The following is a 24,845-nucleotide window of genomic DNA, read 5'->3' as shown; positions in this document are numbered from 1 at the left end:
TGTAGATCCTTGTAATCTGTTCCCCCTTTCCAACCCACCCTCCCGGTATCGCCACTCTCACCACTGGTCCTGAAGGGATCATCTGCCCTGGATTCCCTGTTTCCAGTTTCTATCTGTACCAGTGCACATCCTCTGGTTTAGCCAGATTTGTAAGGTAGAATTGGGATCCTGATAGTGGGGGAGGAGGAAGCATTTAGGAACTAGAGAAAAGTTGTATGTTTCATTGTTGATCGTTGCTACATTGTACCCTAACTGGCTCTTCTCCTCCCTGATGCCCTTCTGTAAGGGGATGTCCAGTGGCCTACAAATGGACTTTGGGTCTCCACTCCACACTCCCCCCCTCATTCACTATGATATGATTTTTTTGTTCTGATGATGCCTGATACCTGATCTCTTCGGCACCTCGTGATCCCACAGACTGGTGTGCTTCTTCCACGTGGGCTTTGTTGCTTCTGAGCTAGATGGCCGCTTGCTTACCTTCAAGCTTTTAAGACCTGAGATGCTATATCTTTTGATAGCTGGGCACCATCAGCTTTCTTCACCACATTTGCTTATTCACCTGCTTTGTCTTCAGCGGTTGTTGGGAAGGTGAGCATCATAGAATCTTGGCTAGGATTTTTCCTGAAGAATTTTTGTGTCTGTGTTCATGAAAGAAACTTGTCTATATAATTTTGAGGGGTGATTATCTTAGTGTGGTTTTGTTACAGGTTTGTGCGCAATTCATCAAAGGAAATTGTCAGTGAAAGCTGGGCTCAGAATTTTGAAAACTGGGAGGTTTTTTATGACCTGACCAATTTCTTCTTTGTTATGGCTCATCAAATTCAGGAGAGGAACTTTTATAGTACAGAGAATCTGATATTAATGGGAATGAGTCTTGAGCATGGCCTAAGGGAATTTAATTAAATACATTTTCTTAATAAGCCTTTTTCTTAGCTACAACTGAAAGAAACCTCTATTAAAATGATTTACATCTGAGAGGGAATGAGGGACCGAGGTTGAAGGGGTGGGGATTTATGGGTTTCTGTCATTTGAAGGCCTGGCAGAGTAGCTGGCTTTGGGCACTCAGTCACGGTTGTCAGGGATCTCGTATTTGCGCCATTTCTCAGGCCTGCTTTCCTCTCCCTATGTCCATGGATAAGGATGGCATTCATTTTTCTTTTTTTTTTAAGGAATAACTTTTTAAGATTTAATCTAATTAACTTATTTTTAACAATCATTTTATTGGGGGCTCATACAACTCTTATCACAATCCACATATGCATCTATGTGTCAAGCACATGTGTACATTTGTTGCCATCATATGTTGTCATTCTGACTAGTATCTCAGTGAAACAGCTGTGCCTTTTCCCCTTCAATAAGAGTTGTTGCAAAGATCCTGGGGATGGCACGGCTGACCCTCCTTGGTTGGCTGGAGTCATATGTCTGTCCTTTCACTAACCATTTTGACCAGGGAGCTGAATTGGCCAGCCGTGGACCACCTGCTCACTCTTGGAATTCTGACTTCAGTTAAGGTGCACCCCATCGAAAGCACTTGGTCTGAGAGTGAGGGCGAGACACTGATCAAATGGAGAAGAAACAGCATCGCCGCAAGGAAAAGTGGCAGATGTTTACTGTATTTATCTTTTGATCTTCTGGCAGTGCGAGATCAAAATGGAAATTCCCATTTATATGGAGCTAAAGGAGGAGGAGACCTGAAGACAAGACGTTAGATGCTTATGCGTATTTTCTTGAGCTCTCCAAAGAAATAGAGAGCCTATGTGGTGAAGTGAAAAGAATGTCTAAAACTCTAGTTTGCTTTTCCAGTGTGTAAATTTCCTTGATAAACACAAGGCATTATTTCAAACGTTTAGTCCCAGGAAGGTTTCATTTATGGGACCCTGCCAGCATTTGTATATTACTGGATGATGTATTTGGAAGATGTTAAATATTTTATTAATTGAGAAGTCCATTTGCTTTTGGTCTGTTTCAGTGCATTTACATTATTGATTGGGTAACAATTCTTATGTCCCTCATTGATAGTCAAACTTTTGACAGGAATAATACATTAAAAGGTTATAAAAGCTGTTAAAATTTATTCTGAGTAGCATATAAAATCTCTAAGCAATTGCTTTTCTCCACCTGGCTGGATGTTTTATTTTAATAAGAAATATTGAAGAGCTCAAGTCCAGTTAACGCATAACACTCTTGAGTTTGCATGCTTGTGCATACCTTTAGGGTTTCACGTGAGATTTTCACCTTTAAAAGTGAACAGTTAATGTAGTTTGGATTTGTACTTAATACTCTGTCTTTTCAGAAAGGATCTGAAGGGCTTATCATGAAGGAAGCCCATAGGAATTCAAAATCTAAACAAGAGAAAGCAAAGATGTTAACCAAAAAAACCTAACATATATGTAAATGAGCACAACTCTGCTCTGAGCTTACCCTGAGCAGGGACCAAAGAATGTGGAGATGCAGTGAGTGGATCCATTCTCTTAGAAAGGAAAACTTTCCCCACCCGGATACTAAGTTCTAAAATTAATTGATCCTTGTGTGAAGTCTGCACAGAGGAGCTATTGAGCAATGTAAAGAACAACAGAGGAACAACGATCGTTCCTTATAGTAATTCTTAAAAGTTTAACTTGATGGTAGAGAATCTCCTGGGGCCCGTCAGCCTAATGATATTAGGTGGTATGTACTCTTTTTCCTTTTGACCATTATTTCTGACAGAGATTGCCTCTGGGTCAAGATACTGAAGATTTCTCTTAGCTTCTGCTGCAATGAGTTATCTTCTCCTTACAGAAAAGGCCCACATTTTTTTAAAAAACATTTTATTAGGGGCTCATACAACTCTTATCACAATCCATACACACATCAATTGTGTAAAGCGCATTTGTACATCATTCTCAAAACATTTTCTCTCCACTTAAACCCCCAACGTTAGGTCCTCATTTTTCCCCTCCCTCCCTGCTCCCCCCTCCCTCATGAGCCCTTGATAGTTTATAAATTGTTATTTTGTCATATCTTGCCCTGTCCGACGTCTCCCCTCACCCACTTTTCTGTTGTCTGTCCCCCAGGGAGGAGGTCACATACAGTCCCTTGTAATCGGTTCCCTCCTTCCTACCCACTCTCCCTTTACCCTCCCTGTTTCGCCACTCACACCACTGGTCCTGTAGGGCTCATCCACCCTGGATTCCCTGGATTTTCAATTCCTATCTGTACCAGTGTACATCCTCTGGTCTAGCCAGACTTGCAAGGTCGAATTCTAGTCATGGTAGTGGGAGTGGGGAGGAACCATTTAGGAACTAGAGGAAAGTTGTATTTTTCATCGGTGCTACATCGCCCCCTGACTGGCTCGTCTCTTTCCCGAGACCCCTCTGCAAGGGGATCTCAGGTAAGGCCCACATTTTAAAAACAAACAAATAAAGAACTCATTTTGGGGGGTAGCTGAATGGTTGCGCCTTAACTTCTGTTAAGACTTTTATCCAATAATGAGTTTTGAATTTCTTTTTTGGGTAATGAGACCAGAGACATCTTCCAGTCATAACTGGAATTTGACGAGGATCATTTGGTTCTTAAAAGAGCTTCCTCACCTTGGGAATGGCTCCGTCGTCCTCTGTACTTAGCATGATCAAATGCTGAAGTAAAAAAATTACTTGCGATGAAGAGACTAGATTTCTTTACAGTGTTATTGCCCCAGATGGTAGCTGCCAGCCAAATATAACTATTTCTTTGTAAAATTTAAATCCATCAAAATTAAGTAAAACTTTAAACACAGTCTCTCAGTCACAATAGCCACATTTCCAAATGTTCAGTAATCACAAGGGGCCACTGGAAGAGTATGGCTTCTAGAACATGGTTATCACAGGAAGTTCTCATGAGCAGTGCTGCTCAAGTGTCTATATGTGCCCCATACCCCTACCTCTACCCTCTCCTCTGCTCCACCCCCTTGGCCCCCAACAACTTCCTCTGAGACTGACCTCCACAGCTCCTACAATCTGGGGAAACAAATTATCTTTCCAACAACTTCCCTGGTATTGGGTATGGAGAACTTTCCACTGGCCCACTTGATATTTCTGTGCTACAGGGTGCTGCTTGCCCACCTGGCAAACCTATAGAGCCAACTAGCTTTTATTTTCCCGATAAGTACTGAGCCAACGATCTCAGACCTGTAGAGACATACAGGTCCGTGTGTGTGTGTGTGTGTGTGTGTGTGTGTGTGTGTGTGTGTGTGTGTTTTAGTTGCTTCAGAGATGATACCATCCTGGATGGGCTTTTTAGTAATGTTCTTGCTGTCAGACCTCACAGCAAACTTGTTGGGGTTTGTAACAGTGTCACCATCTTGCTGACATTTTCCACAAAGAGGTTGCTTCCTTTTTCAGTTTGTCTACAGGGGGTACCCCCACCCCAAATGGAAAAAAGCTCCCCTCTGCAGACTTTTCAGTAGTATGTGTTTTTCCCACTGGGCAAACCTCCCGCAAATCACTCTCAGTTAGTGCACACAGTGGCGTTGCCTGGGAAGGTTCTCTCTGGTCACGGTGAATTTTTCTGTAAAAGCAGGTTCACTGGAACCTTGTTTTTGGTGATAGCTGATTTAAGAGAACAGTGTAGGGCTGTGAAATTGTTTCCTGCCCTGGAAAAACACCGCCAAAACTGTTGTGATGTTGAACACAGCTTACAAAGACATCGCTATGGGAAAATCTCAAGTGTACAAGTGGTTTGCTCATTTCAAAAAAGGTGAAATGTTGATTCATGATAAACCTCGTTCAGCTTCCTGAAGGATGAAAATGTTGACTCCTAGTGCATTTGGAATTTGATCCACCGGGTCAGACTGTTAATCAAGCTTTCTATGTAGAAGTTCTGAAAAGATTGCCTAATATTGTACAACAAAAAAGGCCTGATTTGTGGCAGACAGGGACTGGTTTTGCCACCACAACAATGCACTTCTTCACGCAGCCATCTCAGTGCACCAGTTTTGGGCAAAAAACAGCATGCCTTGCTTGCTCCACACACCTCACTCACCTGACCTCACTCTGTGTGACTTGTTTTTCTTTCCGAGAATGAAGAGGGACATGAAAGGACAGTGATTTGATGACAGAAGAGGTGGGAAAGAAAAAAGACACAATGAGGGAGGTGCTGTCAGCCATCCAAACAGATGAATTTGAAAAATGTTTCCAAGAATGGAATCTCAGATTTTGCAAATGCATTAAGTGTAATAAAGAATACTTTGAAGGTGATAAGGTTGGTTTGTAAAAAAATTTAAATACATAGCTTTGAAAAAAAAATCTGTTTTTTGGGGGGGGTATTACCCCCTCGTATGTCCAATCCCATCATGCACCAAGTTGCTATGAGATATGGCTAACAGCAACCATTTGTTTGAAAGAAACGTTTTTCTGAAATCTGATTGATTTTAGTGTATCCTTCTGGTTGTCTTTGACTGCTGTTAAAAGAAGAGGGTGGGTGGGGGGGAGGGAACAAAAGAGGAGCTGATGCCAAGGGCTCAATGGAAAGTAAATGTCTAGAAAATAATGATGGAATATATGTATCAATGTGTTGGATACAATTGATGTATGGTTTGTAACAAGAATTGTAAGAGCCCCCCATATAATGATTAAAAAGGAAGAAGAAGAGAAAAAAAGATGTCCATTTTTTAATGTTCTTTCTACTTGTGAATTCTAAAATAATCTAGCACTGTGTACATGCTGGTAAGGGCCTCTGTGATACTCTCAGATCTCTTGGGAATGCACCAAGGCTGCTTTGACCTTGAGCACTGCCATTGTACCGGGGTCCACTTTTCCATAGCACTGAGGTACATCTCTTCTAGAGCGTTATTCCATAGTGCGCTCTTGTAGAGAAATGTGTTGAATAGTTTATTTGCCAGTGTTGTCCTATTGCCTGAGTATATAAAAAAGTAGAGTTAACCTCTTTGCTGTATACAGAGTGTCCTGGAAAGTTTTCTTTTCCAATCAAGTTAAGCAGTTTTGGATCTTCCAGAACCATAGAAACCATCTACCGCTCCCTTTCTCTCCACTGTGCAAGATAGTCTGATTGAGCGGTAGAGCAGATCTCTGCTCAGAGCCTCAGAACCAAGGCTTTGTGCCCCCACAGTCGTGCCGTTTCAGGCTTGAGGCCATTTTCCAAGTTCAGAAAGGTTGGGATACTGGTTGTTGCAAAGCAGAGTGAGGGGGCGCAAGAACGGTACATTATCTTAATCTCTACGCTTGTGTAATATGAAAAATTAAAAATAAAGAGGAAAGAAATGCTTGCAACTGATCTTGGGGGAGGGAGTCGACCTGGGTAGCATTTTATCCAGTAGTTCATGTGGTCCCCACGAGCCAGGGTCCAAGCTATGGCAGCTAAGGACAATGACAAAGAGGTGTCACCAGCCCTTGGGGTGAGTTCTATGTACCTCTTTGACATCTTATTGAAACTAAGGTTTCCCCTAAGATTCATTAAGACATTTTTAGTTTTGTGTTCATTGACTATCAGAAGCTGAATAAACCAATGAGGAAAAGTTCTCCCTTATTTAACTGTATCAGTAAATTACCCCTCCACACCCTCTTTCATGCATCACAAGGGTCAGTAAGATGTTATCTGTTTATGTTTCCTTAGTCATTCGTGTACACACCCACCCTTTCTGAGCTATTCTGCTTTTATGAGTCTTGGAAGACAAGGCATGCTTTCTGGTCACCAGTCCTAGCAACTACTTTCCTTGTTTTGTCTTGTTTTTAGATCACGTGGGAGCAATGCTGAATAGCAGGAACTAGGTGAAAGAAAATAGCCCTGATGAATAGAGATTGTTCGTTTCCCCTATAGGCACGTTTGGGTAGCATTGATTCTACCAAAATTCTATTGTGATGTCCTCATTCATTAGCAATAATGATGTTCGCATAATGATCACAGCATGCACAAGCGCGAGTGCACACGCGTGCACACACACACACTCATTCATTAGTAATAATGATGTTCGCATAATGATCACAGCATGCACAAGCGCGAGTACACACACACACACACACACACACACACACACACACACACACACACGCCTCAGCTGCCAGTCGGTCTTCAGGCCGTGGCACGGGCGCCTGATTGGCTGCCTCTGTTTACTCTCCGGCCAGATTCCTCGTAGCAGAGGGCAGGCCGTCCGTGCCTGCAGCCGATTGGCCGGCGCTGCTCGGGGCCCGCCCCTCTTGTCCAGGGCCCCGCCGCGGCGGGGTCTGCGCGGAGTCCTCCCCCAGCCCTCCCGCTGACACCCATTCATGAATCCGTGACGTCAGCCGGCCCGGGGGCTTCTGCGCCGGGGGCTGGAGGATTGTGTGGGTGGACCCCACCGCCCCCGTGATCTGGCTCATTCCGCACGGATTTTTTTTTTCCTCTTCTTCTTCTCTCCCCAATTTTAAATGAACCGTCCATCTTTTCGCTCAGCACGAACGTGGCACAGCGTGTGTAGGAATTCTTCCTTGTTGGGAGCACTGCCCTCGGGGCAGCCGTTTCGGCAGCGCTGGTTTCCCGAGAGCAGCGGGAGCCTGCACTGGGGATGGGAGGTAAGTGACAGACGGACGGACACTCGAAGCCGCGCTCCAGCCCGGAGCCGCTGAACCTGACAGCTGGTTTGCTGGTCTGTCTGCCTGCTGGACGGGGACAGTTTTCACGCACGGTTCCGCACGGTACCTCCGGGTGCTGGCGTGGCTCTCCAAACGAAAGGGAGGTCCGATTCTCTGGGGGTGATGGGGGTGCGCGGCAGCAGCGGCCCGGGTCACCCAGGGGACCAGAGGAGAGCCGGGCAGCCAGCGAGAGCAGGTTCCATCCAGCCGGCTGAGCCTGCCGCCCTCTCTGCGGCCCCTTCTGCACGCCCTCACCCTTCACCGAGCCTTTGTTTCTTAATTGTTTGACACTGATCACCTCTGATTACAATTAGGGGGAGATGGATACTGGTTCCAGCTCCCCTTCTCACCCCCCACCCCACCCCCGTCCCTCATGGAGAATGCATACATATGTGAGGGTCCTCTTTCGCCACCCTATAGGTTTAACACCTTGTCTGAAAAAGCTGAAAGCCTGGGCAGGAGGGGAATTCTCCGTGAAAACCACCATGTTCCTCCTTACTGGCACTGCATAGAACGCACACAGATATGTTTTAGGAGGTCAACTTCTGACTGAAAATAGCTCAGCCCACTGTGCTGCGGAAGCCAAGTTATGATCTGATCGTTTGCTGGTTGTGCTTTTAACAGAAAGTTACTCTTTGTGATTCATGTTGTTTTCCAAGGCTCTGGTTTATTCTCACGCAAGTTGTGATAGTAAAGAAGAGGAATGTGGCATTGTGATGTGTTCTGTCTAGCCGTGTCCTCCACTTGTCTCGCTTTGATACGTTTCTCTACTGGTCTGCAGCAGGTACCGGTGCCTTCCACAGAGAACAAGAAAATAAACGCCTATTAGTGCTTCTCATCTGTCGTTGTCATGCTTATCTTGAATAATCAATATATTCATTTGAGATTTTCAGATTAAAATGTTATTTCATAAAGCAGGGCTTCCGAAGGAAGGAGCGAAGGCTGTCTTTTGAGTTTTTCCGTGAATGAATCTTCCGATTGAAAACTCGTATGTGAATTCAAAGTTCGCATGATTGGAGACTTGGATTTCCCCACAGTTCCTCAGTGCCCTCCTGGCAATTCTCTCTGCTGCTTCATTTAAGGACCTTTGGACTGCCTAGAGTTGTAGGCAAGGGGAAATCTCTGCCGGGTCTAAGTCAGGTCTCTGTCCTGTACTGAGGCGACTGGTTCCCAGTTTTGCTATTCTTTTATTGGCTAGGACGAACAAATGAAATAATATTTTTCAGCCCCATGTGATATAAACATCTTTACTCATCTCTGCGAAAATGTTCCTTTTTGGTGCTCCTTCAGAAACTATTAAAAATCTCCAATTCAGCTTTATTTTAAATTGCTAACATTTACCATCAAAAGACTTCGATGGTGTGTTTTTCAAAAGTGGGTTTGTATAACTGAACTGTTCTTCAGAGTCTAATTAAGCCCACGTTTATTGTGTGTGTGAGAGAGGGAGCTCCCCTTTGGGTTTACGCAAGGGGAAAAACGACCCCTTTAAGGCTCACAGTGGACACAGAATGGTGCAGTGGCTGTATTCTAGATCATGTTTATTTTCATGTATAGGGTACTTGTAGGGGGAAAAAAACAACAGCCAACACAATAACTCTTAATTGTTTAATATCAAACAATAAAATCCTGTGTATCCATGACTGTCAATAGAAGGCTTTCTGTTGAAAAATTGAAGCTTCTCCAGAAGTGGGAATCATTTATTTAGTAAACAAAGTCAGCCAAGCCAGAGCCCTGTCCCCTGGAACTGTCAAAGGAATGGTTCCTAGGGCCAGAGGCCACAGGCATGCCCTGCTGGGTGTGAGGGAGGGAAGTGGCAGAGCAAAACCGGTCTGTTGGGTTTGCCTGTGAGCCTGCCCTCTCCCATGCAGGGCAGTGGACTTAATGGGTTAGGGACCTCAAATAAATCTGAGATAGCTAAGTTGACCAATTTTGCCAGGTGGCAGCCTGAGCCTTGCAGATTTTGTACTTGAATTAGAATAAACAACATTCCCTACGAGACCTCTGATACTTAAAAATAAAAATTCAAAAGATATCACACTCTTGCTATTAGAGGATTATGCTTTAAGGATGTGGAGAAGATAAAGAATTAGAGGATGCTATCTCTAACCACCCCACAAATAATCTAGAAGGTGAATTAGCATCGTGTCAAGGTTCTGAAAATAGTTTCTAAAAATAGACACTTTTTAACATTAGAATTACCTGGGGGAACCTTTTCTTTTCTTACTTACAATTCAGTGTGGTGGTATATTCAACGTTTCCCCATCACCATAGTCCCTGCTAGAAGGTTGGCTCACCACCCTGCAAAGAGAAACCCCAGTTCTGTTAGTAGTCTTTCTTCCTCAAGCACCATCCCTCTACTCCCATGCCTCTCCACTAGCCCTAAAAACAGACAGACAAGTAACCCCACTGCCATCCAGTTGAATGGCTTCATTTATAGGAAATGGTCAAAACAGGCGCACCTATATAGAAAGCAGGGGTTCTCAACCTGTGGGTCATGACCCCTTGGGGGAGGGTTGAACGACCCTTCCACAGGGGTCGCCTGATTTATAACAGTAGCAAAATTCCAGTTATGAGTAGCAACGAAAATAATTTGATGGTTGAGGGGTCACCGCCACATGAGGAACTGCATTAAAGGACCGAGGCATTAGGAAGGTTGAGAACCACTGATACAAAGGAAGGAGATTACGGGATGCCTAGGGCTAGCGGAGCCCTGGTGGGGCAGTGCCTGAAGTGATGGACTGCTAAGCCCCGGATCCAAGGTTCGCACCCACCTGTTCCCTGGGAGTCTCAGAAGCCCTCATTGATCCGATGGCTTTGGGTTGGGTTTGGCAGGTGTATGCCTATCGAGGGGTCCCTGGTGACCCAGTAGTTAAAGTGCGTGGCTGATAACCGAAAGCCCTGCAGGTTAAGGCCACCAGCCGCTCCTCAAAAAGAAAGTGGTGGCAGCCTGCAGCCATAAGGATCTAACCCCTACGGGGTAGTTCGACCCTGCCCTGTGTGGTTTATATGAATCAGCATTGACACAGTGGAGTGAGGTATTTGCCACTTACTAAAGGGGCATGTCATACCACTTGTTAGGTCCACAAAGAGCTGTCCACTTCCAGTGTCATTGAAAATATGCACCTCGTGATATGGCCTAGGTATTGCCGTCCCCACTTAACCTGTGAGGAAATCATCACAGAGAGGTTGCTGGCAGAGAGGACACACCAGACCGTGCTCAAACCCAGTTCTAGTTCTGAACCCCGTCCTCTTTCTTCATCCTGTGCACTTGACATTGAATGCCGCCGTGAACTGTTAGTGGTCAAACCCATCACGAAGCTAAGATCTTCTCAAGGCAGGCTCTGGTCTGACAGAGCAAGATACTGGATTCAGTGTTGGCACAGCAGGTGCAGTGGGAGATGGGGGGTGAGGGCAAATGAGACTTGTCATGTGACAGCTAGTCACAGGGGCCAGGCTGGCAGCGTCCCACTCATCAGCAGGAAAGGACCTTGGGGGGCAGAAGGCCTGGGAGAATGACTGGAGGGAATGGATGGTGGGAAGACCATGAGGCAGCAACCAGCCAAGGCAGCGGAGTTTTCATTCGGGTACTCAACGGCTTACTAAGCATTTACCATGTGTCTTGGGTACACAGCCCCGAATGAAACAGACAACAGTCCTTGTCCTCTTGAGGCTTATTTTGTTCTACATAAATTATGTAACATGTTCCCACTGTCCTAAGTGCTAGGGGGAAACAGAAAGGGAGGAGGGGAATGGGGAATGCAGAGAGGGGCTAAAGTCCAAGGGACTTTTCATCAAATGGTTACCATGGAGATAAGAGGATGCTCTCTTCTCCTGTGAACAGTTACAGCTTCGGAAACCCACAGGGAGTTAAACCCACAGGGAGTTCTACCTTGTCCTGTAGGGTTACTGTGGGTGGGAGTCGAGGGAAGTGAGTGTTCTAGTGTAGCTGGAGATGCCTCCAATAGATTGAGCAGCCATCAAATGGAGGGAGGGGTCTGTGACTGACTGAGTCAGGCACCTTTGGGTAAATCCAGGGCTTGCTAAGTCCTAAAAGTCCAAGTGTAGTTAAGATAGACTTTTATGTGTTTTGTTCACTTTTATGTGTTCAGTGCTTGGCACATCAACTAACAAACAAGCTCACGGCCATCGAGTCCATGCTGACTCACAGTGACCCTGTAGGACAGGGTAGACCTGCCCCTGTGGGTTTCCAAGACAGTAACTGTTTCCAAGAGTAGAAAGCCCCCTCTTTCTCAGCAGCCCAAGATGTAACCACTATGGCACCAGGGCACAGAGACACTCTAGAAACATTTATTTATTATATGAGTTTGTTTGGATTAGCCATCCTTCCATTCCAGGGCAGGTGTTTTCAAACTTCAGGAACTTTTTCAGTTTGCTTATGGACCTCCTAGGATAGCGCCTCCGAGTGTGTGGGGGTGGGGAGAGTATGTGTGTGTGGGTATGAGTGTGTGTGTGTGTGAGTGTATGCATGTGGATATGAGTGTGTGCGTGTGTATGGCCTTCCCTTGATCCGAACTTTATTAGAGTTCTTAAGAGCAAACTCCACCCCCTTGGCACGTCATTATCTGCTGTGGGTCTGAATGGGCTCGAGACCACCTAACGACTTGATGGCCCATGGCAGGCTCACGTGTGGTGAAAGACTGTTGCGTTACTTCTGGCCCATACCGACCCCAGAGGATGGGGTAGAACTGCCCCTGTCGGTTTCCTAGGCTTAAATCGATGTGAGAGTAGGAAGCCTCATCTGTCTTCCTCCAAGTAGCCGGTGCTTTCAAACTGAGGTTAGCAGCCAGACGCATCCTCACTGTGCCGCAGGGTTCCTTAAGGACAGGAAGACCCACAGCACCTCCCGTTGTAACCGTGGCCCCTGTGGGCGCCGGAACGTGACTGCACTGCCTGCTCTCACAAGCTTTACTGTAAAAACCAAGGCATCGAGCCAGTGCTGACTCATAGCAACCCTAGAGAAAGGGTAGAACAGCCCCTTTGGGTGTCCAAGGCTGTGACCCTAAGAGTAGAAGTCTCCCCTCTTGTCTTTCTCCCTCCAAGAGCAGCTGGTGGTTTTGAACAGCTGACCTTGTGGTTAGCAGTCCAATGCGTAGCCACTTGACCACTGGGGCTCTGGTCTTTGGATAAACAAGATTTTGTATGCTAGTTGGTAACTTTTGAAAAATTTTTTTCAGAATTCTCCAAATGCCAATTGTTTGAGGGATCATTGACTTGAATTTGCAGGTTTTATCCTAGGGAAAAAGATGAAAGTTACAAAGCTTAAACACGGAAGATTCCGTTTTACTATTTTGTTCATTTCACCAGCTTGGAATATTTCTACGTCTGTTTTCGTTTGTGTAACCCTTAAGCAGGGAGGCCAATGGCCCAGTCTTGACGGCGATAATACTTTCATATGGGCGTTCTATTTCATAACAATAATCTATCTAGCAGGATGGTAGAAACATCTTGCTAAAAGCAGTTTTGACTTACTGAGCAACCCTTAAGAGCATGTGCAGTAGCTGTGTGATTTTAGTTGTTTAAAGTGTTTTAGGGAAAACAATATAAGACTTCTTCTCCCAGCAGATGGTGATGATCGTTAAGTACCAGTTTGGGCTGTGACTTACCGTGCGAGTAATCGGAGAATTGAACAGTGCTAAAAGGACATAGGGTAGGCCAACCTCAAAATCATTCAAGCCCTCCAGCCTTTCCCAAGAAGAAACAGGCTGCCTGCTCCTGTGCAGAGCACAGTCCTGGGGACGAACCCTGCTCAGGGTCACGGTCCATTGGGACTGGCTCCGTGGGAGCTGGCTTCTGTGGGAAGAGGCCACTTCAGGGACGTTTCGTAAGAGGCCAGAGGAATCCATGAAGGAATGAGCTGATTGTGAAAACCAGAAAAGCCAAGCTCACGGCCATTGAGTCCCCTTCCGACTCTTGGTGACCCTATTGGACAGGGCAGAACTGCCCCTGGGGCTTCTGTGACTGGGACTCCTTATGGGAGTAGAACGCGTCATTGCTCTCTCCCAAGGAGTGATTTCGAACTGCAGACCTTGCTGTTAGCCGCCTATGGCAGAACGACTATGCCAGAAGGGCTCCAAGTGAGTGAGGGCTGAGGAAACAGCCAGAGGAAAGATGCGAGTAACGTGAGGACAGAGCCAGGGACACTGTGCCTGAGCTGATGGGCAGTGGCAGCTGGAAGGGCGGTCTTCAGGAGCCCCTCCCCACAAATGGACTCTCACTTAGCGTCTTAAAGGGGGCTGTCACAGTTGCTACTACAGAAGAGGGCTCAATTTACAAAATAAGCCCGGGAGAGCCTTCCTACCCCTGGGGCAGTGTGCCTGCCCGGTAAAAGCTGGCTGGTCTGCCTCTGCAGGACTCAGCAGGCAAGCCTGGAGAAGCAGGGAAATTGAGCCCAGTGAGATAAAGCCTCCCAAACTACAAAGCCGCAATTGCCCTTCCCAGAGAGAAGAAGCTCTTAAAATACAGATCATCCAGGACAGATAAACCTCTCAGGACCAATATTGAGAGTAGCCATACCAGGAGGGGAAGCAGAAGGTGTGGGGGAGATAGGGGGAACCGATCACAATGATCTACCTTAAATCCCATCCCAGGGAGATGGACAACAGAAAAGTGGGTAAAGGGAGACATCTGCCAGTGTAAGACATGAAAAAATAATAGTAATTTATAAATCATCAAGGGTTCATGAGGGAGAGAGGGTGGGGGAGGGAGGGGGAAATGAGAAGCTGATACCAAGGGCTCAAGTAGAAAGAAAATGTTTTGAAAATGGTGATGGCAACAAATGTACAAATGTGCTTGACACCGTGGATGGATGGATGGATTGTGAAAAGAGTTGTACGAGCCCCAATAAAATGATTAGAAAAAAAAGCTTAAACACGTGCATTGGGCTGGTTTTACTCACCACTTCTGGACCTGAATTACAGATGCATTTGAATCTCTGCTAAGCTTAGAAACCCCTGGGAAATACCCACCCCATAGCGCAGCTGCCAGGGCTCTGGGGCCAATTAGAAATGGCATTTTACTGCTTTGCCAGACTCTCCACCCCCCACTTACCTCCTCCCCTCCCTTTTTGAGGCCATATCTGGGCAGAACCCCTTACATCTGTTTGTTTAATCAAGAATAAGTGAACATTTGCTTGCTATTGTTTGTGTTAATGATTGAAGCCAGGCCCTAATCTCCTGGTTAAGTCTTCTCAGAGACCAGGAAACCAAAGTAATGAGGTTTCTTGGAGAAAGGAAAGCAGTCATCCTGTGTGTCTTTGGTAATGATTTATTTTCACCAATCAGAACTTCTGCCACTACACACTGCTCCAGCACTCCCTCTCCATCACCTGCGCTCCTCTGAGCAAAAAAGGTTATCTGCGGGGATAAGGCTTCCTCTGAATGAAATCTCATACAGAGAGTGCTCAGTACTGACCATTCTTGTTAGAGCGAAACTGCTTTCACCACAAGCTGGTTTTATACCGCCTCTGTCTTTTGCTTATGCAGGATTTAAAATGTGGAATGGATTTAAAGACCAGGGCTCCGAGAGTGTGGAACCACATCTGGAAAGGAAAGAGGTCCGGCGGAGAACGTATTGTGCACACAGGACACAGAGGTTCTGGGCAAAGAAAAGGGAATGATCTCAAGGGAGCACCTCGCAGCGGTTCACAACCTGTGGGTCGCCTAAGACCATCGGAAAACACATAGTTCCAATGGTCTTAGGAACCGAGACACCGCTCCTCTATCTGCCTCCAGGCAGGTCCGCCCACATGCAGATACGCCCACCTAGGAGTACCTGGCCTGAAGACTGTTACTCATGCTACACCATGCTTCAAGACAAAATTTCATTTATTTGTCATTAGAAATAAATATTTCACAATGTATAATTACACATTGTTTTTGGGGTGAATCACTATGCTTTAATTATGTTCAATTTGTAACAATGAAAAGACATCCGGCCTATCAGATATTTACATGACGATTCATAACAGTAGCAAAATGACAGTTATAAAGTACCAACAAAAATAAATTTATGTTTCTGGGTCACCACAACATGAGGAACTGTATTAAAAGGTCGCAGCTTTAAGAAGGTTGAGAACCTCTGGTCTAGACAGACACTAACGTGTCACACTGTGAAGCTTGGCCCAGCTCCGAGTAACATCACCTGAAACGCACACACCACCCACCCCTCACTTAACAACGATCTCAATTGTAACACTGTACATTTACAAAGTAAAACAACGCCAAAACTATTTTGGGCATTACGAACATATATCTGGCAATAATGAGGCAAGAGTAATGTTGGCTGTGATGGTTATATGTCAGCCTGGCCAGGTTATAATTCTGAATGGTGTGGCAGTTATGTAATGATATAATCATCCTCCATTTTACTATTGGACATGGTCATCATCTGTTTTTGCGTAGCACTGGCATATCTTTGGCACCTAACCAATTCACTAAGTGAGGAGGGGGTGTACTTTGTACCCAGAAGTTCCCTTAAGCTGAAGACCATGTTTGAACTGACTGTATGCTGGACTTGCAGATTGAGCGTGAGGAAAATATAGTCTTAATGGTTCTGTCTTCTAAGGAGAGGCCTCCTTTGTTTTATTTCTGAGAGGTAACAGCCAAGGAACTGGCAAAGACCAGGAAACTAAGCTTTGGGGGCCTTCTCTTGGGCCTACCCTTTCAAGATTAATTCCTGTTATTTTTTATAACAGGAGACTGAAACAGTCAAAATAAAGTTTCTTTGGCATTTTTTTTACCAAGCAAGAGTCTCTTGTTTTGGGGTGTAATTCACGAGAGAAATGTGGAGGTACTCAAAGATAGATCATTTTATAGAGTGTGCTTACAGAAGACGCGAAAGGTGACCTCTGTCTCTGATTCTCGGTTGACTTGCCCGCCTGGCCTTCATTGACCAACCCTGGCTTGTGGTGTTCGTTGTTACTGGTTTCTGCTGAGTTAGCACCACTCACGGTGACAATGTACAACGCAACAGAACGTTCAGACCCCGGCCCGCTGCAGGAGGGCATGCGGAGCTCATGGTTGCGGCTGTTGTGTTGGAGTGGGTTATACACGCAAGACGAGGCTGTCTGATCCCCCAATTATTTCAAGGCTCAGAGCCCCAAAGGGGTACTTCGTCTTACGGGGTCGCTATGAGTTGGAATCAACTTGATGGCAGCAGTTTGGTTTTTTTTCATTTTTTATGAAATCATTTTATTAGGGGCTCATACAACTCTTATCACAATCCATACATACATCAATTGTGCAAAGCACATTTGTACATTCATTGCACTCATCATTCTCAAAACATTTGCTCTCCACTTAAGCCCCTGGCATCAGCTCCTCATTTTTGCCCCTCCCTCCCTGCTCCCCTCTCTCTCATGAACCCTTGATAATTTATACATTATTATTTTGTCATATCTTGCACTGCCCGACGTCTCTCTTAACCCATTTTTCTGTTGTCTGTCCCCCAGGGAAGAGGTTATATGTAGATCCTTGTAATCGGTTCCCCCTTTCCACCCCACCCTCCCTCCACCCTCCCGGTATCGCCACTCTCAGCACTGGTCCTGAAGGGATCATCCATCCTGGATTCCCTGTGTTTCAAGTTCCTATCTGTACCAGTGCACGTCCTCTGGTCTAGCTAGATTTGTAAGGTAGAATTGGGATCATAATAGTGGGGGAGGGGGGCAGGAAGGATTTAGGAACTAGAGGAAAGTTGTATGTTTCATCGTTGCTACATTGCACCCTGACTGGCTCATCTCCTCCCCGAGACTCTTCTGTGAGGGGATGTACAGTTGCCTACAGATGGGCATTGGGTCTCCACCCCCCCTCCCCCTCATTCACAGTGATATGATTTTTCGTTCTGATGATGCCTGATACCTGATCCCTTTAACACCTATGATCACACAGGCTGGTTTGCTTCTTCCATGTGGGCGTTGTTGCTTCTGAGCTAGATGGCTACTTGTTTACCTTCAAGTCTTTAAGACCCCAGACACTATATCTTTTGATAACGAAGCACCATAGCTTTCTTCACCACATTTGCTTATGCACCAGCTTTGTCTTCAGTGATTGTGTTGGGAAGGTGAGCATCATGGAATGCCAGTTTAATAAAACCAAGTATTCTTGCATTGAGGGAGTACTTGAGAGGAGGCCCAATATCCATCTGCTACCTTAATACTAAACGTATAAATATATGCACATAGATTTATTTCCACATCTTCATATATAAATATATATACTTATGTACATGCTTATATTTAGACCTCTAGAAATGCCCTTCACCTCCTAGCTCTTTCCTCTAGTTCCTTTTACTTTCCTCTTGTCCCACTATCATGCTCACCTTTCATTTGGGTTTCAGTAATTCCTCTTGGTTACATTACCCTTGGTCATGCCGTACCAGGCCTCCTACACCCGCCTCACCACCGATTTGGATCACTTGTTGTTCCCTTGTTCCTGGGTTTGTTAACACCACTACCTTTCCCACCACCACCCCTTCTCCCATGTCCCCCGGGAACTGTCGGTCCCGTTGTTTTCTCCTCCAGAGTGTTTATCCAGCCTATCTTATGTAGACAGACCTGCGGAGCTAATAACATGCACAAAAACAAGACAGAGCAAAACCAAGCAACAAAAGAAAACAAAACAACAACAACAACAAGCCAATGACAAAACAAAACACAACAGTCGTTAGTTAGAGGACTGTTTCTTGGCCTTTGGAAAACTGGAAAACACGCCTAAAGGCCAAAAAGCGGTTTGGGTTTTTTCTACCCAATACTAATTAGCACACCTGCACAAGCCCGGGCCTTTGGATCTCTGGGGGCCCAAATGGGAGACGGTAGATGAAAACGGCACCCACTGTGTGGCATGTGTGAAAAAGTGTAAAACTGCCCTGGAGTCTATCCCAGCTCTGGGCAGCCCGCGTGGGACAGCCGACAGCTGTTCCCTGGGGTTTTCTTGGCTGTCACCTTTGGCTTAGTCATGGGGCACAAGCCGTTTGCACCAAAACTCGGGAACTGTGGCCCGGGGTGCCCCTAACAAATGGTGGTTGTAATATTCCTGTGTTAGTTTCCTTTCTTCACTCCTCCTCAGACTTCACGAATTGTTTCCTGCGTAAGAATTTTAAAGTGAAAGGGAAAGAGACAGAGTGAGCATAGGGTCCTCAAGAACGGAGCCTCCTCTGAGAGGGGAACAGGAACTCAATAAGACGACAAGCCCTCTCAGGACCAAAGATCATCAGTGGGGCTCCCAAAGAGCTTTTGTTTATGTGTGTTACAGCTTCTAGATGTACCATGCCGGAAATTAAAACAGAACATTCACAATATTGATTTATTTTCATAATCCAAACGCCATGGAAATTGAGTATAAACATAAACATCATTTTCTAAAGAGAAACAATGGTATTTTCCAAACCTCTAAAAGTGTTTTGTGAGAAGAGGGGTGATGTGCAAAAGAGATTTTTGCAAATCTTTCCATAGAAGATGGCAGGACTCACTATCTGCTTCTATGTTCAACCTGTGGCACTGCGTGAGATAAGGTAACCCCAGTAAAGTTCCACTGTGTTAGTCTGGGTAGACTAGATAAACAAATCCATAGAAACTCATATGTGTGTAAGAGAGAGTTTTATATAAAGGATAATTATACATTAAGAAAGTATCCCAACCCAGTCCAGTCCAAGCCCATAAGTCTGATATTAGCCCATCTGTCTGATACCAGTCTATAAAGTCCTCTTCAGACTCATGAAACACACGCAATGATGCTGAAGGCAGGACGATCACAGGCCAGTGGGTAGAAAGTCTTTGGATCCAGTGATGTTGTAAGCATCTCAGTGCTGGCAGGGGTCTCTACATGGCTTTTCCATATTCAAAGGTCTGGTTGCATCAGGGCAGGTCCATGTGGCTTTTCCAGCTTGGCACTAATGTAGTTCCATGTCCCTTGTCAGCTGCAATATCTCCCAGGGAGTCAGCAGAGAGAGAGTGTTTCCTGCCTCCAAAAAGGATTACAGGAGTTCCCAGAATTCTCAGGAGAAGGCCGCGCCCACACAGAGGTCTCGTTGGCTATCTCCAGATTGACAAGACTAGACTCCACCCCTTCACTCTTAGTCCTCAAATTGACAAATAATTATATACTACCACATCCACTGTGTTAAACTTTTGAAACGGCAGGAGTGAAAAGGGCAAATAATGCCTTATTATTATAAAATAGTTCTGACGCTCTAACCGAAACCAAAACCACAGTTGCCAGGAGTCAAGTGTGATGCCTGGAAGCCCTGTAGGACAGAATAGAGCTGCCCAAAAGGTTCCCAAGGCCGTGACGCTGAACAAAGCAGACCACCTCATCTTTCTCCCTAGGGGTGGCTAGAGAGTTCAAACAGCCGATCTTTCAGTTAACAGAAGGATGCCTTAGTCCCTGTGCCCCAAAGCTCCTTTTGACCACACAGACCACCCTGCTAAGTGTCTCAGGGATCTTGGGGAACCCTCATACCACCCAAGAAGACCCTTGTAATAGCATGAGAATATGAATAAGAGCAAGACTACCTCTGTCTTGTGCTTCTTATGTGCCAGTCAGGAGACCTGGTGGCGTACATGCTGGGCTCCTGACCATAGGTCCGCAGCTTCAAACCACCAACAGCGGCGGGGGTGGGGGGTAAGTTTGACTATCTATGCCCGTCTCGGGAACCCACGAACGGGTCTGCTCTGCCCCCCCAAAGTTACTATGAGTTGGGGTAGACATGATAGCAGTGAGTTTGGCATGGTTTTTGAAGTGCGGATGTAGGCCATTTAAAGTATCTAGCCGAAACCTGCTAATATCCGCCAGGCAATAATCAATTGCATCCTCTACCAGACACAAGTGATTTGCATTTCTATGGATAAGAATCCGTTTGCTGCAATTTTCGGAATTGTAAATTCCTCAGCCATTCTGTCATGTCCTTGCACCGTGGTGCCTTGTGTGTCTGGGGTGCTGGAAGCTACGTTGCCAGTATTTCATATACCTGGTGGATTCCCCCATGGTGGCTAGGTTTCCGCAGTACTTCTAGAACTTCTAGACTAAGAAAAAACTAGGAAGAAAGGCCTGGTAATCTACTTCCAAAAATTTGCCAATGAAAACCCTGGGGGTCACAACAAAATGATGTCTGACCTGATGCAGGAAGGTGAGCCCTCAGACTGGAAGTCTTCAGTCGACTCAGCATTCCTGCAGGCACGGAGAAGTGTGGAACCAGGCACTTTTGTAATTCTGTGCCTGGGGTCACCGTGTGTCAAAGCCAATGCTACAAAACTAACATCAACGATTGTCTCAAACCCAGAAAAGGCTCAAACCAACTGAGGATGCTACCCTAGACCCAGTCACCTTAATGTTCCTTTCAACATCTTTCCAAGTTTTTGCTGATGAGATGCCCTTAGAGTTTTCCTGCTAGATAGGGTGATGGTGAGTGGTCAAGTGTGGTCATCCATTCGAGGAGGTTGAGGGGGCATTCAACAAGACGGTGCAGAAAGTACAGTGGGCAGGTATTGGAGGGGGAGGAGATGGGACCAGAGAAGAGGGGACACAGAGAAGTGTAAACCACATGGGTTTATATCTTGAGCAGTGGCTCAGTTTTTTAGTGCGGCTGAAACAGAAACATTTCCAGTACCTGCTTTCAAAGAACAAAAATTTATTTCTGCACAGTTCAGGAGGCCAGATGTCCAAACTCAGGGCACTGGCTCTAGGGGAAGGCTCTCCCTCTTTGTCTCTGGGGGGAAATCTTTCTCTAAATTATTCTCACGCAGACAGTTCTTGGCTTCTTGGCAATCTCCCTGTAGCTCCTTTCCTTCCCATATGCGCTTACTTAACTCCGTGCTAATCTGCTCTTTTAATATCTCCAAAGTGATTATGTCAGACACCCCCTGCACTGGTAGGGCCTCATTAACATAACAAAGAAACACTTAGTTCCAAAGGGGGCGGGCCAGACTTCAACTGTTTATCTATCCCATGTCCCTAGAGACATTGGTCCTTCGGTGCCTGCTGATGATGCTGATTAAGAATGTGGAAGATAATTTAGATTTGCCTAAATTGATTTAATGAAAATTGACTCTGAGGCCAGAGACTCATGCTTCACATCTTTCTATTCCAGGAACGGCCAGCACAACATCTAGCAGTTACATTTCATGAAAAGTTAGAATGAAGGCTAGTATGTTGGCTAGTCTCAGATCATGCAGTTAGTTAAATAAGGACTCCAGGATTCAAATCTAATTCCAAGACCCTATCACTAGGATGGATGATTTAAACCATAATAGCTCATGAAATTCTCAGCCTGTAGATTATTAGGGGGAAAAATTCTTATATTTTCAGTAGCTAAATATAACTAAGGAGCCCTGGTGGTGTAGTGGCTACGCATTGGGCTGCTAACTGCAAGGTCAGCAGTTCAAAACCACCAGCTGCTCCTTGGGAGAAAGATGGAGCTTGTTAATCTTACAAAGATTTAGAGTTTCGGAAACCCACAGTTCTACCCTGTCCTATAGGGTAACTATGAGTCAGAGTAGACTCGATGGCAGTGAGTTTGAGATTTTTTCTTTCCTTTTTTTTTTTTTAAATTAAAAATCATTTTATTGGGGGCTCTAACAATTCATATACATCAAGCATATTTGTACATAGGTAGTCATCATTATTTTCTAAATGTTTACTTTCTATGGAGCCCTTGGTATCAGCTCCTTTTTTTTGTCTCCCCCCCCCACTCTCGTGACCCCTTGATAAATGATGTTATTATTTTCATATATGAGTTTGTGTGTTTGAATTTAAATACAACTACAAAGTTTAAATATAAGGAGAGGTGGTGACTTGACTTTGAAATCAAATATACCCCACAAATGGAACCTTGGACCAGTTAGCGAACCTCCCTGAATCTCAGTTTTCTCACCCAAAATAATGGTCATACTTACTTCAATGTAGAGATTTAAGAAGAGAAGATATTAAAACATGCAAAGCATACTAAGTCTTCAAATTATTCTTTAACAGATACTAGCATCTCTTCTTTGAAGGTGGATAGCTTTTGCATTCTTACATTATACCCAAAGCTTCTTTTGTTTGAGTATGGGCTATATTTAGCACTTAGCTCCTCTGTTTAATTCCTTATCAATCCAATTTTTTTTCTGTAGAGAGAGCTTTGCTTCCTGAGACATATATCACCTACTCATAGTTCAAATACTTTGCTTCTTACTCCTTGTTAACAATATGCGTACCTTTCGCTCTTTCCAATCCATTGACTTTTCATTCCTTCGTCCCAATAGACTGAGCATCGCTGTCGTATCCTCTAGAACCATACTGGCAGATTACAACCTCAGTTGGGTTTGTTAGAAGGTTTTTGGTCCCCTTTTATAATTTCCCAGATGCAAGCAAAACCCAAAACACGAGACCCACCGCTTCCAACTCACAGCCACCTTTTGGGATGGAGTAAAACTACCCCACAGACTTCTCAAGGCTGTCCACAGGCAGAGGACCACATCTGTCTCCTGTGGCGGCCGGTGGGTTCGAATCACCGAGCGTCCTGCTAGCAGCCCAGCTCTTAACCATTCTGCCCCCAAAGGCCCTGCTAGCCAGCTGTCACAGACATTTCTAATTTAACATCGCTCTAACTCAGCTTCCTGAAGCACATTACAGGTCTGAGTCTTTAAAAAATGTGTTTTCTGAAAGTTCGTAACAATACTTCATTTCTCTGCCATTCCCTGAAGACTGAATCACCATCCCCACTGCCATCAAGTGGGTTCTGACTCGTAGCGAGCCTGTACGACCGCGTAGAACTGCCCCTGAGACTGTGTCTCTACATAAACAGGTATCCGTGCTGCTGGATCACTTGTGACAAAAAACATTGAAAGCAGTTGATACAATGAGGACTTGACCCGTTTGCCATTGTCAAGGAAAGGGACTGTCACCAGACCTCCCTAAAGCTTCCTTTTCCGTGGAGGCTCATCGATTACCTGCTCATGTGCCTAGTGTCAGGCGATTATGAATAGGAGATTTCTTTGGCTAGTCCCTCCGTGCACAAATGTGAGATAACTGGCCACTGTAAGAAATCGTGCCAGTGATAATGTAAGGGATTACTGTGATTCTCAGCCACTCTCCACATCATGTCCCCAGGTCAGGCCAACGGAGTGCACGTGCTTGTTGGTAGGCCCACCAACAACAGAGAGCCGATGGTGGGCCTCGAACCTGCCTTTTCCTGACTGGCAGTCCGAGGCTCTGTGTGATGAAAGTGTGTGCTCCGGCTGACGGCACTCACCCCTTTGCACTGAGGAGCCTTGTGTTTGCTGAGTTATTTACACCGCCCAGCAACCCGACCCAAGACAAACAGTCCCTAGGAGCTCCTGGGGAATTGTGATGCCTGTCACTGCTGTGCTAACATTACAGCAAACATGTACTGTAACTAGACGACTGAGTGTCCCTGCCCTGCCCCTGCTCACCTTTTTATTAACTGCATTTCTCTAGTTGTATTAGAGTCTCCAGAACCAATCCATAACATGAGATAATCTTACCATTGAACTAATTGGGAACGTCACTTGGTTCAATCTTCTTTGCCAAAATGACATGTCTTGTTGATAGTGTGCCCCCTACTGACCATCCCCAGTGAGGAGAGGCTGATCAGTTTCAGATATTGAAGAAATCTGACCCCCACAAGTGTCAGTAGGGAGGAGGATCCAAGTTCTACCCTAGCCCAGGGCCCATGGTGACATCAGCAGCCTCTCCCACAACATTCCCCTTCTCTGCCGAGTTCCAGAATTCATAGCAATGGCCACACAGACCTCAGAGACAATCCTCACAATTATGGAGTTTATTGGGGGAAGTTGACAGGTTACAGTTCAGGATCAGAAAACATTAAGGATACAGTCCTTTTGTTTGCTGTTGCCATTGGCAACAGCCTTGTTGGCAGACTCATCTCTGTCTCTGGTCCTTAACCTCTCAGCCAGGAAGCTCCAGCCTCTGTCCTGTTTGGGCAAGTGTTGTAAAACTCCTTTCCAAAAACCACTCACTGCTGTCCAATCAATGCTAGCTCATAGCCACTCCCAGTGGGTTTCTAAGACTGTAACTTTATGGGAGTCAAGTTATGGGAGTCTACCTCCAGCAGAGCTGCTGCTGGTCTCAAACTGCCGACCCTGCGGATCACAGCCTAACTCATAACCATTATACCACCAGGGCTCCCTAAAACACCGTTAGTGCTGATACTGCCCAAAGTGTGCTGTGCTCTGCAAACCAGCTTCCTGTCCGAAGGCACTCAGCTTCACTCGTTCCATGGGCAGGGATG

General features: G+C 45.5%; 1 protein-coding gene across 2 annotated transcripts in view; it reads left to right on the top strand.

Moving 5' to 3' along the window:
• Positions 1-24,845, top strand: part of MAP3K13 (mitogen-activated protein kinase kinase kinase 13) — a 172,247-nt gene that overhangs the window by 67,714 nt on the left and 79,688 nt on the right. The window contains exon 1 of one of the 2 annotated variants that reach the window (XM_004713425.2): positions 7,293-7,523. The exons of the other annotated variant lie outside the window; for it this stretch is intronic. The gene's annotated coding sequence lies outside the window, so the exon portion shown is untranslated. Of the gene's footprint in view, positions 1-7,292; positions 7,524-24,845 lie in introns of those variants that run through there. 2 annotated transcript variants of the gene reach the window in all.

Source organism: Echinops telfairi, unplaced genomic scaffold, assembly GCF_000313985.2.
Source record: "Echinops telfairi isolate 266 unplaced genomic scaffold, ASM31398v2 ScPeMD7_7407;HRSCAF=8445, whole genome shotgun sequence".
Lineage (NCBI taxonomy): Eukaryota > Metazoa > Chordata > Mammalia > Afrosoricida > Tenrecidae > Echinops > Echinops telfairi.
Note: the sequence above shows the minus strand (reverse complement) of the source record. Positions and strands in the feature narration are given on the sequence as shown.